Source organism: Crocuta crocuta, unplaced genomic scaffold, assembly GCF_008692635.1.
Source record: "Crocuta crocuta isolate KB4526 unplaced genomic scaffold, BGI_CrCroc_1.0 scaffold15, whole genome shotgun sequence".
Classification (NCBI taxonomy): Eukaryota; Metazoa; Chordata; class Mammalia; order Carnivora; family Hyaenidae; genus Crocuta; species Crocuta crocuta.
In genome coordinates, this window is record NW_027530508.1 from 2642488 (window position 1) to 2662418 (window position 19931).

Sequence of the window (19931 nt, forward strand, 5' to 3'; positions counted from 1 at the left end):
GGGGGGGGACCAGGGGAGAGCAGAGGAAAAATCGAGCAAAAGGTAAATACCTTGTTAGGCCCGAGCCTTCATCGGGGACTTGAAGGCAGGGGCTGCAGTCGAGTTTGGGGACTGTTTTTCCCATCTGCTCCCGGACAGAGACAGCAGCCCCTAAGGGGAAGTTGGGGGCGCGGTGACAGGCAGAGAAGGGGAGTGTGCTGTGATTAGGGACACTGCGCTCCCCACCCTCCAAAGAGCCTGAGGAGACAGGAGGCAGGTGGGCACAAAGGGTCTCACCAGGAAGGAAGGGCCCGGCTGGCACCTGCAGCCCTGCGCCTGGCAGCCAACCCCCTGCGCCCGAGGGAGCAGAAGCCAGCGTGCTGAAAGTTTGCGGTTCGGGGATGGTGTTGTACGGGTCTCTCCCAGGCCCCCAGGGCCCAAGGACTGCCGCTTCGGTGGGGGGGTGGGGGAGAGCCCACACCCCCGTGGTCACGCAGCAGCCTGAATGCCCTGCAATTACCTCCTTTATCGATCCTATGCTGGTTGAGAGAACAAAAAGCAAACCTAAGAGAATTCCTTTCCCCTTCCCCCAACAGCCTTTCCTACTTGGCCGTAATGGGGTGAAAAGCCTCCAGAGTAGCCCCAGCTGCTTCCGGGTGACAGGGACAACCCGAGGCCGGTCTCCGTGACCCTGCCAGGGGAGCGGACATCCAGGTCCAGAAGCCCGGGAGGCGGGAGCTGCAGAGCGCCGTCAGCGAGCATGGACAGCGAGGGGAGGCTCACAGGGTGATGCTGGCAGGTCACAACGGGCAGCTGCAGGGGCTCTGCCCTGTCCCCTCTCTGCTCTCGGCAGGTCCCTGTTCCCTCAGCAGACACGCTGACGCTGAGTGGGGGCACCTAACAGTAAGTCCCTGGGGGTGAGGGTGACGGTATCTGACCCGGTCACCAGCTGTGACACCACAGGCCCACACGCAGGGCACACCCTTCCCTGGGAGGAGCGGACACTGGCGGCCAGTTCAGGACACCTGTTCTCATGGCAGTGGTCACAACTGGATCTCAGGGACTCAGAGAGTCTCTGTGACAACAGGGATGTTTGGCGGGCGCGTAGGGGAAGGGGATGACCCAGGAGGTGGGAGGTGACCGGCACTGACCCCACAGGAGTGACAGCTGCCTGCTGAAGGCCCAGCCATGTCCCAGAGAGAGGTTTGGCACAAGTTGTTTCCTGGGGCGGGGTTGGGGGGCGGTCTTCCTCCGGGAGGGAGATCCCTACCAGAAACGTAGGCTTGTCAAGCTGGGCTGGGCTGACACTCAACCGACGGGAAGTCGGGGGAGAGTCACCTCTGTCCCCCCAGCCCCCGCCCCCAGCATTCTCACTTACAAGGGGCAGAAGAGGGAGTGAACTGCACCACTGCGTGTCCTGGCGTAGCCCAGAGCTTCCAGAAGCCGAAAGAGAGCAAGCAAACCCGCAGTTTAGACTTTCTTGAGTTCTCCTGGCCAAACCCTGTCTTCCACTTCCAGGTGGTTCTTCACCTCTGACCATCTCTAAGGCCTGAGGGCGAGCGCAGAGCAGCCCGGCAGTGCCTGCGTCTGGGGAGTCGGGGAGGGGGGGTTGCAGGCTGCTTCCTGTCTTCACGCCCCCATGGTGGGACTGACCCGTCTCCACAGAGAGGCAGGCCTCTCTGGGGACGTGAGGTGTTGGAAACAGAGCCGAGGGATGGGTAAAAACCAAGAAGAGGGAAGATAAAGGAGAACCAAAGAGATCCCTAACCCCTTATAAAAATTAAAAATGGAATTTATACATATGCTTTGTCCATGTTATTTCTCCACAGAATAGTTTCTTGCTCTTCTGAAGTCTTAATCGTTTAAATAAAAAAAAGGAAAAAAAAAGGACAAAAAATAAAATAAGGTTAAAAAAAAAAGAAGAAGCAAAACTAAAAGGAGGGGGAAATCCCAAACAAAAGCTTCACATTGCCGGAGATCCAGCTGTTGGGAGATCGCCAACCGACCAGGCCGCCACCTACACACTCTGCCGTCCTGTGTGAGACGTGATGAGACTGTGGGTCCCGAGGATCAACCTGGAAGACAGAGGGCAGGGGATGAGTGGGCACCGGGCTGGGGACTCCAGGGCGCCTTCACCCTCCAGATGCCCCGCCAGCGCCCGACCACGGGACGGCAGGAACCGTCAAGTGCCGGGGGCCGGGGAGGTTTCTACACACCTCAGAGGGAGTGAACCTAGCCATGCAACAACCACGCTGCCGTAGGTACACATTATTCTCCTGACTCAGAGGGAAACTGAGGCACAGGGTATGTGCTAACATCACACCCTGACAGAAGGGCAGGCCCCGGCTGGGAACCCAGGCTCGCCGGCTGCAGCTACGAGTCCGATCTCCAGCTCCATCCCTGTGCTGTTAGGAAGAGTTGCCACGGGACCCCAGCTGCCCGTCCCTGCAGGCCCTGGTCCACTGCCCTCCCCGCCCTAACAGTGCTGTACCGAAGCTTCGTGGCCATGCTCCGGGTGGACTTACCCTGGGTCACAGAGAAGTGAGGCTCAGGCTCCTGAGAACTTGCACGAGGTCTGAGGGCCTGTGACCAAAGCTCTCGGGTCTCCAGAGGAGCCAATCCCACAGCCAGGGATGGTGGGGGGCGGGGGGGAGTTCTCCAGCCAGGGAAGGAGAGGGGGACCTAGGGCTGTTCAAGAATCCAGTTCTGGAGCCAGAACTTGCGTGGGTTCACAGGTCCTGCCACTTGACCGGTGGGGGAGGGGGGGGGCAGATCCAAGTCCTCTGCTCTGTGGTCCCGTCACCTGGCCCTGTTAGGATTGGCTGATGTCTAGCGACTGCCTTGGTGCCAGATCTCAGGGACACTGGAAAAGTATTTGATCTGGAAGAAAATACTGGACTTCTTAGCCCCAGCCTCTTCCTCTGCTGCTTCGCTTTCCCTGCCTGTTAAGTCCCCTCAATCGACAGCAACAAATCCACTGGTGGGTCCTGTATCTCAGTCTCTGACTTGGGAAAATAAAATCACCATAAGCACATCCTGGAATGACCTAGAAATCATCTCAAACCCTGGCTTTATTCAGCATGCCTGCTGCCTCCACCCCCACCCAGACCACCCCGTGCTTTCAAGATACAGCAACCAGCAGCCAGAGGGAGGGAAGGCTTGGGGGGGACCTCGCCGTCTGTGATGCTCTAAGTCCTTGTAAAATAGGACAAGAAAAGCCCAGGAAATTGCATGCTTGTGTGTGATCCGCTAAGATAATCTTTGGGACCAGTTCCGACACTGCTTTCCCTCCTTCCCCGGGCGGGACGCAAGCTGACAACAACCAGCTCACAGGGACGCCGCCGGTCAGCAGGAAGGTGGCCCACGGCAGGAGCAAAGCAGTGGAGGAGGAGGCAGAGAGATCCAGAAGCCGGGACTCCCTCGTCGGCACCAAACTAGCAGGACAGAGCGTGCCCATGGAAGGTCAAGCCAACAGCACAGCTCTCGTGAGCGCTCCCGCCACCCCAGCCTGTAATGACCGCTGTAATCACCGGGTCCCTGGCCAGGAAGCCAGGCTGACGTTTCCCACAGGCTCCTCCACCCTCCCCCTGCTTTGGCACTGGGTCTGGTCTTCTGGGAGGATGCCCAGGCCAGCCTGCAGGTCTGGGTCTGCTCCCCCCCAGGGGCAGGGACAACGAGAGTGCGTGCAGGCTTTTCCAGGAAGAGGGCCTTGGCTTCGGGTTCCCCTCCCATCTCCCATGATGGAAGGGCCACCGACCCCCAGGGGCCAAAGGCAGCAGCCACACCGGAACACGGGATGTACGGCCCCGAGTGGGAATGGCTCGGACCACCCAGCTCCGGGTTAAAGCAGCAGCAGACCCTCCGGGCACTTGCTGGGACAGTGAATGGCAGAGGCACGCAGATGTCAGACCCAGCTCCCTGACTGCCCCGTGTCCTCAGCTTCGCCCAGGGGCTGCCTCATCCCTTCCAGTGGAGAGCTTACCTCTGGCCACAGAGCCCCCTCTTAGTAGGCCGAGCACAAAAGAGAAGTCGGGTGTGATTTACCTACATGTGACATCACTAGCACACCCCATCTTTCACCTTCCTGATCATCATCTCCTTTTGCGAGGATGACGCCCCATTTTAACAAGGGAACAGAACTGCGGAACAACAGGACCGGCACCTAATCCCAACTTGCCCAGTGTCGCTGCCCAGTCTTTCCGCTCTGATGCTCTGTGCCCAGTGCTCCCAGAGCCCCCTGGCCAACAAGCGTGGCTCTGGCAGCCTGAGTTTGCGATGGCCCTGGGTGGGGAGCGAAGGGGCCGGTGACCCGGGAAGGCATGTTGGCAAATCCTCCGCTCTCTTATTTCAGCGCGTGGATAAAGTCCCCTCAGCATGTCCGACCTGATTTCTCTGTAATTATCACAACAGCAATCACTCACGGGGCATTAACGTGTGCCAGGCCCATTCCACGGGCTTTGTAGGGGACAACCCATTAAGGCAGCTTTCAGCTCTCCCACACTGCTTCCCACTCGGCGTGGCCCCGCACGGAGCCCAGGTGTTACGGCTACCGCCGCGCATCGTCCACCACCCGTGACGGAGGAGCTACCGTCACCCGGTCCCAGAGCAGCTCAGGGAGCAGGGCTGCGTGGCTAATGGGCAGTAGGGACGAGGGTCTGGGTCTAGGTCAGTCTCCCCCCACGGCTCCCGCTTACAGGTCACGGTCATGGGAAATCCCTTCCTGGAGGGACAAGAGCTTAAGCGGAGTCTAAAACCCACGTAATCCCTCCATCTATAACCACACTCATGCAGGAAAGCGTTCCTGGGAGGCGTGGCTTAGGTACCTGTGCCCAAGTCTGGTGTCTAGGGTGCACCAGGGGGCGAGGGGCCACCAGGCGGTGAGCAGCCTTCTGGCACATTCCTCTGCCAGCAAAGAGGCTGTCTGGTCTGATCAGGGAGACCGGGGAGCCAAAATGCTCCCAGTGATACCACCAGCAGTTTGGAGAACAGAAGTGGGAGGGAGCGCAGTGGCAGCGAGGATGACGGTGCGGGATGGACAGGCTCCCATGTCCGCCTCTGCCCCTGCCCCCAGGCTGCAGACAGGGACACCGGGTGAAGAGGGGGCTGTCCTGTACTCTATAGGTGCGGCCTTCCTCATCTGTGGAGGTCAAAATGTCATGTTTTGATGAAACCAGTTGGGACTGGTATGTGGTCCCCCAACTCCGCCTCCTCCCTTCAAACCGCACTGCCCTTAGGCCTGCGGGCCACAGGGTTTACAAATCTCCAGGGGCCACCAGTACCTTCTAACCCCGCTTCTTCACTCGAGTGCTCTACTGGGGGAAGAGCACAGGCTGGGGTGGACAGTCCCAGGTTCGAATCCCGCCTCTGCGGCTTGCCAGCCGTTTTTATCATCTGAGCCTCCTTTTCCCTACTAGCAAATGGGGATGCTGCCCTCTGCCCTTTCAGCATCTGCTGCGAGGATTCAGGGCAACTGCCCATCCCAGCCCTCAGCACAGAGTGGGACACTCAGTACAATCTACCATGTTGTTAGCAGTGTTCATGGTCACTTTGGTTCTTAGACCCATCTATACAGCTTATCCAGAGATGAGCTTTAATTCAGGGACTTGCTCCCCCATAAATTCAACATGGAGATGTAACATGAAGGTAGTGGAGGAGAGGGGAGCTCTCCAAACACCCTCTCTGAAAGCGAGCCCCTGCCACATCATTAGCCTCAAGGAGCGCCAGCAGGCAAAGGTACCCTCAGCACTCTTCAACCTGCTCAGGCCTCGAGATGAATTTTTAAAGCCCAGGGGCCCAGAGACCTGAGAGACAGCCTAGCTGTCTGTAAGGACTGCTTTTCTGTGGCGGTGTACAAAGATGTCCTGGCTGCCCACAGGGAGGGTGGGCGGGCACCCCGGGTGGCCACCAGCACCTATCTAGAGGGCTCACATGCCAGTCTACAGGTGTGCAGGTGGCACACGGTACTCGAGCTCATGTCACCTGCTGCTGATGTAAGCATGGTAAGCATGGGTGACACCGGATGCCAGGCACTGTGTGCGCTCGACACATACACATTTATCCGTGAAAAGGGGGCTCTATCCAGATGAAGGATCTGTCTTGGAGATCACTCAGCAGAAAGCAAAAAGGCTCAAGGGCTAGTAAGTGCTTTGCTGGGATTCAAACCTGAAGTTCAGTTTTCTCTATTCCTTTCATCTATTTGTTTATTAAAAAAATTCTGGGGGGTGCCTGGGTGGCTCAGTCGGTTAAGTGTCTGACTTCAGTTCAGGTCAGATCTCACGGTTTGTGGGTTCAAGCCCCGCGTCAGGCTCTGTGCTGACAGCTCGGAGCCTGGAGCCTGTTTCAGATTCTGTGTCTCCTTCGCTCTCTGACCCTCCCCTCCTCACGCTGTCTCTCTCTCTCTCACAAATAAATAAGAACATCAAAAAAAAATTTTTTTTAATGTTTATTTTTGAGAGAGAGCGTGCATGCAAGGGCGTGCCCGAGCAGGGGAGGGGCAAAGAGAGGTAGACATAGAATCCGAAGCAGGGTCCAGGCTCCGAGCTGTCAGCACAGAGCCCGATGCAGGGCTTGAACCCACGAACCGCGAGACTGGACACTCAGCTGACTGAGCCACCCAGGCGCCCCTCCTCTCATCTACTCAACAGAAAAGGAAGCCATCTGGTTGGCAGGCTCATACGCTAAAGCACAGTATGAACTCAAACCGCAGTGTTGCCGGCTGTGTAACCCAGAACTCACTCTTACCCAAGTTCTCCCCGCAGCCCTGCGCAGTGGCACTCCCATGGAGTTAACGATGCCTCTGGCGTGTTGCACACCACGCAAGGTCTTGTAGGCAATGCCTCCTTTGCCCCAACAAAGGGCCGTATAGGAACGGTCTCCACTTTACAGATGGGCAAACCAAGGCTCAGGTATTCATTTTCAGCCTATCATATGCCGTGGAGGCCCCAGAGGCAAGGCGATGGCAGGGTCACAGAGGGCAGTCCCCTCCTAAGTGGGATCAGCCTCAAACTGAGTCAATCCTCACTTGTTTAATACACCAGAGCACCTGGCTTTTCGTACTCAGCCATCAGCACGCCAGCCCCGGTGCAGCGGCCACAGAACACTGATTGTCCTCTACCTGTCAGAGGGACTGAGGCCGGGGTGCCGAGCTTTCTGATGTACCATTTATCTAAGGCTTTGTCAGCAACAGAGGGGCTGCTCCCACTAGGGCAAACCTTGCTGCACCCGGGTGTGGTCTGGTCTCTGAGCCCTGACCAGGAGGCCAAACAAAGGCACGAGTTTAGAAGCAGGTGCTGAACGCGGGGAGAAGATCACTGAAGGAGCATGATGTTAGAGGGGCATGGAGCCGGTGCTCTGTCCAGGGCCTGGGCTTTGAGGGAGAAGATCTAAAATTGCTTCCCCAGTGCCCCCTGNGTGTGAAGTCCGGTGACAGCATGAGCACCGGGCACGGCGGGGTATGCGGGAGGGAACGGACATGCGGGGATGTCAGCGTGAAATCACACACCCAAACCAGAACCTGGTAGCACCACGGGCCGAGGCAAAGGTGCCCGGTGAGGTGACTTGGCTTCACGTCAGTCTCTTCTCGAGGGGACAGCCTCCTTTGAACTTGGGGCCCCCGCAAGGGCTGGTCCAGCTGCCGCTTTCCCCTGACCCTCGACCTGCCCCCTCACTGTCCCGAGGCTGCACTCACCCTTTCAGGCCTCTTCCACATGCTTTCTCCCCAGGGCCCCGGCCCCTGTGCTCCAGCGAGCAGACACGGAGGGACCACGGATGCCCACGAGCCAAGCCATTGTGCTCCCCTCTTCCTCCTGCTAACCCCACGCTGCCTGGAGGACAGGACGGTCCTGTGCTTCTCCTGAGCCCCTCAGGCTGCCGGGCCCAGAAGGAGTCAAATACTGGCTGATCGACAGGAACCGGGAGTCAGCATGAGGCAATGAGGACTAATTTACAAACTTCACAGAAGCATTCGGCACGGCAAGATCTTCACGCAAAAAGTGGGTCATGAAGTCCCTGCCTATAGTCCGGGTCCCAATGAGCGTCCCGCCTAGCCAAGACAGAGATGCTCGCGCTCACCTGAGAAAACCGGGCCACCTGTCCAGGCTCCAGCAGGTGGCAGACAGGGGCTGGGAGGCCGCCCAGGCTAACTTCCTGGCGGGCCATGCTGTGCCGCCCCCACCACACACCTTCCGGGCCTGGTGGGAAAGAGGAGGCGCACGGAGAGGAAGGGTGTCCCCGACACGACACCGCCTACCCGTTACAGAAGCGGGAGGCTCGCCGGCCGATTTCAGCCCTCTCCACCTCCCTTCCCTTACAGCCCTCCTGTGTGGTATGGNGCGAGTCAGCCATAGGAAGCGGCAAATGAGAAGGGCGGCCTTGGCTTTGGTCGCAGCTCTGTGGTCTCCTTCAGATCTTAAAAGACCCACGTGGCCTCCTCTCAGGACCGACCACCTGTAAGATGCACCAGTGCTCGACACGGCTCCTTAGCCGGCCAGGGAGGGGGTGGCGGCCAGCCGGCCGGGGTCCTGGCGACCAGGGCGGGCACACACACTCTACATCTGAAGCACACATGTTGTTGAAACAGGCGGCGGCAGGGGAGAGAGGGGCAGGGCAGCACCCCCCTCCCGAGGAACCGAACACCAGCTCTCGCACAGCCCACCTCTGTCCCAGAGGCCACCTGCCCGTCTTCCACATCCTCTTCACCCACTGTCCGGAGGAAGCAGCCCCAGGAATTCGGAAAGGCAGAGACTGCCACCCAGGCTGTAACATGCATGAACCCAAACTACAGAAATTTATTCCCGTGCTGCAACCTACTGAGAGACACTAAGGTAAAATGCAGAAAAGCGACAGAGGACCTCACCTGGCACTGTGAACCTGTTTCCGGTCTCCTCTAGCTTTCCCTGGATCTCACATCTTCCTGTGCCCCCAAGGCACTTGGGACCAGGGCAGGGGTTCTAACTCTGGGGTCCTTGGAACTCCAAGGATGCGCGGGGTCGGCAAATGCCCTGAAGCCTCGCAAGGTGTCACAGTGCGTGTCAGTCAGGACAGTTCCAACATTCAGATTCTGAGAAGGGCCCAGGACGCAAGGAATCAGAGGACCATGAGCTCCTGGGCAGGCTCCCTGCCCAGCAGGGCACAAACTCTAGGCAGAAGGCAACGCGGGAGGGCTACGTGGAGTTCCCCACGGCACAGGTGAGCAGGACAAGCCAGGCCGGGGCTCAGGGCTGGGGTTGGGGGGGTGCTGCGGCTTACTGTACCCCAGCCCTTCCTACCAGATGGGGCAGTTCCTCTCCCTGCAGATGTTTAAGGCCAAACCTGAGACTTAAAGCGGACGAAGACCATGGAGAGGAGACAGGCTCTGTGCCGAGTCAGCTGAGCTCAATTGGTGGCCCACTTACCACGGTGAGGACACGCACTCCGCGGCGACAGCTGGCATGCACGGTTTGCTGAGAGGCAGGGGAGCGAGCAGAGCTTAGAGCAGAGACGGTGAGTTGCTGCAAACAGAGGTCAGCCCCGTCCCCGCGTGTCAGCCGGTGCATCCCGGGCGGGGAGCGCTTCCACATGTGATGCAGAAGCAGGTACCACGGAAGCTTGCAGAGTCCGAGCCCCGGATGGGTTACAGCAGAGTTCATGTCATCACCACCATGGACTAGTTTAATATCGTGTCAAACCTTTCCACTCCTCCAAGTGCACTGTCCCAAATTCAAGTTCTCCAGACGCACAAAAGAAGAATTACTGGCAAGACCCAAGAGTCAAATGTCTGGAGGGTTCTCTGATAAGCAGCCTCCCACAGGACTGTACCCCGGGTCACCCCACCTGGGTCTGAGATCACAGACCCACTTAAACCCAGTTTAAGTGGCCTTGGGAAGTCATGTCGGGAGACCCTCCGGGAGCCGGGAAGCACCTGACCTGGTAAACAGATACCGGCGGGCATTGCAGATAAACTAGGGGGGGGGCTTGCCGTGTGCAGAAACAGCCCCGGTAATTGGCAGTCGGCTACAGGGACACCCTAACGATTTCCCTTCCTCAACTTATTAAGCGAGGGGATGAAATGAAAGCTGCTGACTGCCTTAGCCAGTCCCCGAAGAGACCGAGGTGCAGCTGCGGCTGCTGTGATGAGCAGACAGAGGGCTCTGGGGACAGGCTGGGCTCCGCGGGGAATTGTCCTCACCGGCCCCCTGCCAGGAGGGGCCCTGGGGCTAAGGTGCAGGCCCGCTGAAGGGGAGAGGTCGCTCTTCCATATGGTGACAGGACAGCTGGTGGTTATAAAAGGAAAGACTCCAACAAGGTCATGCCCACAGTGGTTGGGGCCAAAGGAGACCATCTGGATTTCTGGCTATAGCAACCAGACTGAACGCAGCCCCGTGTGCCCAGGGGAACTCACTGGGGGCACTTGCTAAGGGGCTTGCTCAGGAGCTCTTTTGGCGAAAAGGAGACCGCTGCGGATCGCTAGCGGAAAGCCAAGTGAAAATGAATGATTAGCCCATCAGGATTTGGCAGAAACGAAACAGGCCGAACAGGGGCAACACATCGAGTGCTGGGAATTTCATCGAGCACTTCCTGTTTCCTGTTCATGGAGTCTTTGCAACAGGTGGACGGTGAGCGGCAGTGTTCAAGGAGCCCCATTTAACAGACAGGAAATGAGGCCCCAGAGAAGTTAGGGGACTTGACCAAAGTCACCCAGCTAGGAAGGAGTAGGGCTGCAACGTAAACCTAGGTTTACCAGCATACCAGATCCCAAAGCATGTGTCTTCCAGACACCAATATGGACGCGCAGGGCTCCCAGTGGCTTTAGAGGGTTATGGCCGCATGGCCCTCCACGTGCTCAGGAAAGCGCCTGTGCTGTCTCACAGCTGCTGGAGGCTGGAGGCTGGCACTGTCACGTGTGGCATCTCCTCCCTCCCCCTGTGCTGACCGGCTCATTGGCCAAAAATAATACAGTCTTGTACACAACCACCACCACCTTTTTTCCAAGGTCAAGGTCACCCTCCCTAGGCTGACATTCAAGGCTCTTGGCAACTTTGTGCTATTTCGCTCTCCCACTTCACCTCTGTGCAAACCAACCCAAAGATCCACTCTTGTTCTCATGCGGTGTCCCTTGCTTAGAACACCCCTGTCGGCCCACCCTTCTTTGAGGGCTATCTGAAGTCACAGGTCCTATGTGTTGCCATTACTTGTCTTCAACCAAAAGCCAGCACTAGGTCTGTGGAGCCCCTGGAGGGCACTGGGGCGCTACAGACTTGCTAACGTGACCTGTCTTCAGAAGCAGATGGAAAAGAGCATGGGCGCCAGTTTAGCCCTGGAGGTGGCACTTGCTAGCCATGTGGCCAGTGGGGCACATCACTTACGGTCTCTGGAGTGGAAAGGACGCCGTACCCAGGACGCACGTGAGGTCTGAACAAGACAATAAACACAGTGGGAGAGGACGAAGTCTGGCAAATGGGCGTGTGTTGTAAATAAGTAACAGAGAGAGAGAGAGAGAGAGAGAGAGAGAGAGAGAGAAAGCGAGCGAGCGTGTGCCCCCCACCCCCTGCCCTCACACTTTAACAATGATAAAGACTCCGGGCTGCACCAGGCCTGTTCCTACATAGAAACAAACACAGCAAATGCAAGACCACCAGCAAGCTGCAAAAGCTCTCAGAAAGCACATGTAAAGGAGTGGGGAACGGACCCATTCTCCCGGCTCCAGGGAAGGAGATGTGGTTAGAAGGAAGGGCCAACTTCTACCCTGTGCTCTACGTGTGTCTGAGACCAAGGGGTCTGGGGACAGCTGAAGTGACTTTGAAGCCCCTTTCCACATGTCAAGTTCGGGCCGTGGGGCCACCCCGCAGCTCTTGGCCCTTGAATGGACACGCCCAAAGGCAACTGAGAGCAGAGGACTCCCCCTACCTTCTCCCCCTGTACTCCTGTCCTTAACCCAAAATAGAAAGTCGTTCCCAATTTACAAATTAAAGTAGCTCTCAAAATCAATTTTATAGCCGGCAATCATGGTCCTGATGTTATATAACCACTGGGGGAAAAAAAAACCCAACCCAGAAAGACCGAGATGCTTGCCAGCCGCCTGCCCACGTGACAGGACGCTGCACAGGTTTTCAGCTCTGAAGAGCAAAAGTAAATACAAAAAACAACACAACGCTATGTTCTTGGGACATAATTATAGCAGAGCACAGATGCAAATCAAGGCAGAGAGGCAGACGCCTCAGTCACCTAATGAGAAGCTGATTACAAAAGGAAGAACAGAGAACAGGAAGGCACAGTAATCAAATGAGGGCTGTGAAGGCAGCCCTGGGTCTCAGGGGGGCTCTCTGCGCTCATCAAGGTCTCCTATGTTGAGGCCCCGAGTTTGGGATCCAGTGGCACCTCCAAAGACCCAGAGAATCACAACTTACCGATGACCTGTCTAGGAGAGAGGATGGGTTTACGACCGCACAGCCAAGATACAGCTGTGGATTTTCCAACCCCCCAAAGCCCCTCTCCTCCAGCAGGGTTCACGGTGTCGTACGTGGCTCTGCCCCGTGGCCCCTTCCTTCATCTCCCTCACTCAGTCCACTTCCAGGTCTCTGGCAACCTCCAAATGCACCTTAAATTCACTCTTCCCTGTCCCATGCACCATCCACATTGAGCTCGACTTCCTAGCTGCCCACCCCGTCCCTCCCCGGTCTGGGCTTGTCCTCTCTAACCCTGGCCACAGAGCCATGGTGCTGCTGTAAACACGGAAACCGATGGCTAAAGTTGTTCAGGGACTTACCACCACCTCCAGAACCTTTCATATCAGGCTCCCATCTCTTCCCGGCCATCTCCCGCCTGCCCCTTCTGGCTCACTGCCCTTCTTCTTGGCAGACACTGCATTCCTCAGGTCTCAGCGTCAATGTCACCTCCTCTATAAGACTTTCTCAGACCGCCTCATTCAGGACCCCTAGTTTCTGCTATTTCCTCTATCCGTACCTGCTTGAAATTGTAGCTGTAGTTTTCCCTTAGGACCGGTCTCTCAAACCAAAGTCTAAGTGCCTGGAGAGCGGGGACCAGGTCTGAGCTGTCCCTGATGGACTGCAAGCACCTACCAGTGCCTGCAACATGCACAGGGGCTCCTGGGCGGCTCAGTCAGTTGAGCGTCCAACTTTTGACTTTGGCTCAAGTCATGATCTCACAGTGCGGGAGATAGAGCCCCGCATCAGGCTCTGTGCCGACAGCATGAAGCCTGCTCGGGATTCTCTCTCAAAAGAAATACAATTAAAGGGTCCCTCCAGGGAGTGGGTTTTCTTTTTATTGGTGGGGTGGACGGGAAGCACATGAACCCATACACGTTCCGTTGAGACCACATGTAGCAGTTACCAGTGTGGCCAAGAATTAGCATGGAAAGACAACAAAGCCCAGCAGCTATGGAGTGTCTGTCTAACGCATGCCTAGCATTCCCAGGCTGCTTTATATTAATTTTCCACTTAATCCAATGAAAACCCTATGGAGGACGTGTTAGCAAGCCATTTTACAAACGAGGACTCCAAGCCTAAGAGATGCCAGAGGTTCAGCCGGACTGAGGTCAGGGACTATCTCATAATCTCTGTGGCCCAAGCTGGGCACCGAGCAGGTGCTCCATTCGTGTCTGAGGATGAACAAGAGAAGGTTTTGAGTCAGGGTTCAAAGCCACGTCTAAGATGCCACTTTGACATCGAAGCCCTGCCTGTGCATCCTGTTGCTCCCCCGTTCCCGAGCTCCCACTGCCTCTCAAAGTCCCCCCTTTCTGGAAGGATGATTTCCCATCCCATCACAGAGCCCTCACAGGGCGCAGTGTTCCCCTGGAGGTGCCCCCTGGGGATCATCCCAAGATGCTCACTGTTATTATGGCTCGGCAGTCTCCTCCCCCAGGGCCACGGAAGCCTATGGAGAAGTTCAATTACTCCCCTTCTCCTCCCAGGAGCAGGTGGCTGCAGGACCTCACTTGATCCTAAGGATGCGCGCACAGAGGGAGAAACGGAGGAAAAGCCAGGAGTCCCGTGACCTGGAGACTCCTCCACCGTGGAGCCGACGAATGCGCCAGGGCTAAGGGAGCTGGGAGGGAGGGGCCGCGAGTGGTCCTTCAGCTGCCCTGGGTTTCTGGATGAGGACACCGCGGCCCACAGAGAAGTGACCTGCCTGAAGTCCCGATGCTAGGTAACTGTGGAAGGCAGAGACGGGATCAGGACCCGGCGGGCCCCTCCTCCTAGGTCTTAAGCCCAAATCTAAGCTTTTTGAGGGCAAAAGGTTAAGAGGCAAGTTTTAACAGATGGTAAGGTGGCAGGCTGTGCCTTAGGCCTCCTTGGCCGGGTCAGCCCTCGGTCCTGTGGGCATCGACATCACCCACGGGGCTTGCCCAATACCTCTCCGTAGGACTGAAGCGGGGCCTGAAATATACATCCTAACACATTCCCAGGGGATCCCGCCAGTGTCGGGATCCCATCTAAGAAGACTGGTCACTAACGCCGGGTGTGTTGGGGCGTGGGAGCCAGTGAGGAGTTGCGGAGAGGAGTGTGCCAAGGGCCTGTCGGCACCCTCAAGTTCACAGGATAGAATCTCAGTCTATTAAGTGGGAGACTTCCTCTACCCCTGACATCCTCAGTTCCTGCCACTGATAAAATGGAACTCCCATCTGGGGCCGCCTTCAGCACCACCAGCTTACACCCAACTCAGGGATGGTCTAAGAGTAGGGAGGACACCGGAGTTCCAGAAGAGCCACTCCACTGCCCCAGGGCTTCCAAACCACTGGGCTGGAGTGAGGTGCTCCGCAAAGGCTCCTCGTGCTACACGTGGTTGGTGCCCCTGCCCTGAGCATCTGAGGGCGGGGAAGGGGAAGGATGTCTGGATCATTATCAGCGGTGACATCTGGATCTGGATTTCAGTTTAGGCAGCGGGCCTAACCTCCCCAACAATTTTTTCTAGAAGGTAAGAGTCACCCTGTTGTTTGTCTGGGGTGTGGTATTCTCACCCTCATTTCTGCTGCCCCACGCACACCAAGGGCTCCTTCCAAACATTCATCAAATCCAAGTATGCAATCTGGTTACTAACAACAAATGAGTCTTTACTTGTGACTTCCAGTTCTCCTTCTGTCTGCACAAGGCTGGGCTGGGCTGCTAAGGCCCCTGCGCCCTTGCCAAGATCTGACGGCACCGTACTTCCAGCCCATGCCTCGGATGTGCCCTAGACCAGAGCCTTTTGGAAGGGACATGTCTGAGACGTGTCTGAAAGAAGCAGAAAGGAAAAAACCCAAAAGGGTGCTGTCCAGATTTCAGGGTTTCCTGTCTGCAAAAGATCGGACGTGAACGCAGAACACCTCCACCGGCTCAGCCCGTCTCTCTGACTTTCCCATTGGGGGCAGCCAGCTGATACTAAAATCTGACATCATATACCAAAGCTGACCTGCTTTCCATCACCGCTATGGTACCTACCGTGCCCTAGAATGAGGAACAGCCAGGGCTCCCACTCGGGAGATTCCCTGCCCAGGTGCCCTCCAGCTCCTGTTTGCAGCCTAGAAAAACAGACGCATTTTCCTCTTCCTCCTGTGCCCTTGGTGTGCCTGGGTGGCTCGAATCCATCCCTCCCGAGTCCCTCGACAGCATTTTCTTTTACAAAGAAACAAAACAGAAACCTGACCTGTGTATGATGCGGGCTGAGTTATAGCTTTCCCCTGGCACCTCTAACCGAAAGTGAAATTCCTTTAAAGTTGGGAAATTCATTGCAGTGTTTTATGGCATTGATTTATTTTAAACTTGGCTGGCAGTTTTAAAGGCCTGCCATGCCTCTGAATCCTAGAAGTGCTGGAGGAGGTCTCCATTTCCTTTGATTCTGTAATAACCACAGAGGACTCGCTAGTGGAAATGAAAGGAAGCGCTGGGATGTTGCGGGCTGTTGCCCTAGTTTATCAAGACAGCACCCTGGGCCTAGGATGCATCTTTGGCTGGGACTTCACTACTAGAACAGCACCCTCTTCTCCTCGTCAGCTGGGTCCTGTGCCCAACGAAGCCTCAGTAGAGCTAAGGCGAGTTTCTGGCAAGCCCTGAGCTGGCACCTACTCACTTACCCCCAGGTTTACAACATGCCTCAGAACCTACCTTCAGGAACTAGTCCAAGGTACCACCTCCTCCGGGAAGCTTTCCCTCCACTCTCTCCAGGCTTCCGTATCTCTCCTGAGCCAGAGCTACCACAACTAGGTATCCATGTGTTACCTGCACTGCCACACGGTGAACACTGGAATCTATATGATCACCACCTCCACTGGATGAGTGCCTGCCATGTATCAGGAGGGCACATTTGCTCACCAAATGTGACGTGGCCCCAGACTCTTTCAACACAAGGCTGTGGCCAGCCACATCCATGATAGCACCAAATGATGACATCCCCTGCTTTCGTCAAGATTTAATAAATGAACTGCAAGTTTCATCAGGGAGGAACCCAGCAACTCAACTGCCTGGGCTACATTCACGCTCACTTGGAACGGGCTTCCAGCAGGATACCTGGCAAATGGAACGGAGGCACACACCGGGCTGCCTTCGGGTCACATCTGAGCCCTTTCCTCACACTGGGTGCCACAGACTGTTCCAGAACTCCCTCAGTGCAAGTGCTTGCCTGGTGGCCACGACCTGCAGCAGGCTTCGGGTATCCCACTTCCCGGCCTTTGGGTTAATTCTGACTTCTGCCCACTGCTCCCGGACCCCTTGGTTGTGCGGGTGCCTCCCTCTCCCAGCCTCACCTCCCCTGCCCACACTGGGAAGGCTGCAGGGGTGGGACACAGGAACCTGCACACAGGTGGGGTCGCCCGAAGGAGCGGATGGCGGCCAAGATCGGCCGTGAGACCGACCCTGCCCACAGGCAGCACCAGGCACAGACGCCTTAGGGGCCACCTGTCTGGTGCTGCTTGGAGGTAGAATCTGTCATCTGCCTGAAGATGTAAACCCCTCGAAGAGCTGCTTTTAAAGAGGCTGCAGGGTAAAAAGTGATTCTCCACTTCCTCGTCTGCAGAAGGCCAGCCGGCCCAGGCCAGGCAGGCAGGTGCTATGTGCTGATTATATCCGGAGTGCCCACTATGAAAAAGACATGGAAAGTATTTAATTCAGAGACGAAGAGAAAAGACAAAGCCCCTGCTCCAGACAAAGGTCAAGGGGCCCCTCAAAGCAGGTGTTGAGAACCAGGAGCTACGATCGATCGATCGTTGGTAGGAGTGCCTGTGTCCTGGAGTTGGGAGGGAGGGGAGGGGAGAGGAAATGGGACTTGGAAGGACCCCAACCATGCAGCCCTGCTTACAGCTGGACGATTACAAAAGCGAGTTTGCTTTGCTCTGCCCAAAGGGATGGCATCTGGGCTTGGGAGGAGCCGAGGATGCCAGGGAGGAGTAGAATGTGAGCAACAACAGCCCTGGGCCAGGTCCGTCCCCTCACGGAGGCTTTGCTGTCCTGCTGTCCTGTGGAGCTTCAAGGGACAGATTATCCCTGGGGGCCACCAGCCCCATTACATAACCCACAGCTCAGCTCAGCTCCCTCCCGTTGATACAGCTGGAGCAGGGACGGCGACGGCAAGGGCAGAAGCCACCCGCCCCTCCTGCCCCAGAACTGTCTGGTCTCACAAACACCGGCCTTCATGACCTGGGGGAGCCCCCAGAAAGCAGGAGTGGACAGACCAGACCACACCCCACAGACTCTCTGTATGCGAGTACTCAGGGCCGCTGGGTCCTCCCTGTGAAGGCTGAGCTTTAATTTCCTGGGGAACGGAGACACAAACCTGGATCTTTGCTCCTGACCCCTGCACTCTTATGCGGCCCCACAGAGTGCTAGCAGGCGGCTCAGGCGAGGTGCAGACACGTCCATTTTACAGACAGGGACTCAAGACTACAATACAGAGCTGTTTGTATCAAAGGATTGATAATCACCTGCTAAATCTATTCCCCTCCCAATGAGCGCTCCATTTTAAATAAAACCCCCCCACTCTTTAATTAAGGATCTAGATCACTGACTTAGGGCAAGGATGGCATTCCCCTCCTCCCATCCTCTCTTTGGAAAGTTCAAGTCTCCACCAGAAACTAAGTGGGCTGAAGGAATCAAATGGACTCCGGTTCCCTCGGCAGCTAAGGCTTCAGGGACAAGGTGTCCTTGCCTATCCCTCTTGGGGCTACCTAGCCATTCACCAGCACGCTCTGCTTTTTCGGAGAAGAAACCAGCTCCCAGCTAGAAACCTACTAGGTGCTATTTGAGTATGCCCACATTACTGATCGCAGCCTCCTCCACTTGGTGCTCAACTGTTTGCTCAATGCAATAAGAGACCCATGATTTCAGGGTGACTGGTGGCTCAGCCGGTTAAGCATCCGACCTCAGCTCAGGTCATGATCTTGCCATTCTCAAGTTCAAGCGCCGCATTGGGCTCTGTGCTGACAGCTCCGAGCCTGGAGCCTGTTTGAGATTCTGTGTCTCCCTCTCTCTCTGCTCCCACTTGCACTAGGTCCTTCTCAAAAATAAACATTAAAAAAAGAAAAATTCAAAGACCCATGATTTCCATAGATGATTCAATGAGGCGATACCCCATACTGGCTGATGCCAGGGACTGAGGCCTGGGTTCAAGTCTAGACTCTGCTCCTTATCAGCTGTGACCTTCAGGAAGTTATGAAAATAAATGAAATAATGGTCAAAACCCCTTGGCCCCGGGGATAGCCAGTGACCCTCACGGTCTTTGGCCATCTTCGGCACTGTCGCCCTCCCTCAAAACCTAACCCCTTAAAACCCCCCATGTGCACAAGGTGAGGCTCCAGGAAGGGGTCTGTGTGTCTCCCTCCCATAGGCCTGCAGTCCTGTGAGTGGAAGGCAGGTCTTACCTGCTCCTGGATTCATGGCTGACACAGGAAGTCACACTCAGCCGAGAGAAGAGGGGACCCAAATACCTATCTGTCCCAGGTTCCCAATCTCTCACTGGAAACCTGTTTTTTAATTTACCGTCCAGGGATTATGTTTTGAAAATTCTGCTGCTTAAAATGAACCACATTAAGAATTTCTTTCCCATTTTTTAGTTCCCAGTATCACTTTGGATGGACTTGACACTTCTAATGTGACACAATTTGAGTGTAATTCTGCCAAAAGCCAACAAATGATAGATTTCTACAGCTTTCATGCGAATGAACACGCTGGTGTCAGGTAATATGAAAAAAGGCTGTGAACCCACAGAAGACCATTTGCCACCCTCCCCCCCAATCTCATAAAAACAAGAAAAATCTGAAGCCCAGGTGAAGGGGTCAACTCAGGTCATCCAGCATGTGAGCCCAGAGCCACGTCTTCGGACCTCAGGCCAAGGATAAATAATCCTTTATTACTTCAACAATAAATTAAGGAGGATTTTGTTCTCCGATGTGAGGCAGCTACCAAGATCACATCTAGGGCAAAGAGTGTTTTCTAGGACCCTTCAGGGCACGGCAGGCTCTGATTGCCTTCAGCAGGCCTGAGTAAATGTCCAAGTAAATGTCATTCGAGGGCCCTGGCTCCATTCGGCCCTAGTAACGGAGGCTTGTATAGGAGACGGCAAACTTGGCCATGAATGCAGATTCCCTCATCTTACAGCACCCTCCCTGGTAACGTGGGCGGCGGCACGGAGACCAGCCTGGGTACCCACTCTGGGTAGGGTTTGAGGCTGGCCCGGAGGAAGCATTGGGAATCATTCAACAGCTTTAAAAAATGACAAATAAGGGAGAGACAGGACCCACCATTGAGTAATCTTTAAAAACAGAGAGGATTTCGGGGCGCCTGGGTGGCTTAGTCGGTTAAGCGTCCGACTTTCGCTTGGGTCATGATCTCGCGGTTCATGGGTTCGAGCCCCGCGTCGGGCTCTGTGCTGACTGCCAGTTCAGAGCCTGGAGCCTGCTTCAGTCTGTGACTCCCTCTCTCTCTGACCCTCCCCTGCTCACGCTGTCTCTCTCTCTCTCTCCTAAAAATAAATAAAACTTTAAAAAAAAT

General features: G+C 56.0%; 1 protein-coding gene across 1 annotated transcript in view; it reads right to left on the reverse strand.

The window, feature by feature from the left end:
- Positions 1-8: 8 nt before the first annotated feature.
- The window catches only part of STK35 (serine/threonine kinase 35), a 40169-nt gene continuing 20246 nt past the window's right edge, over positions 9-19931 (reverse strand). Inside the window, exon 4 of the mRNA XM_077766988.1 lies at positions 9-2054. The gene's annotated coding sequence lies outside the window, so the exon portion shown is untranslated. The remainder of the gene's footprint in view (positions 2055-19931) is intronic.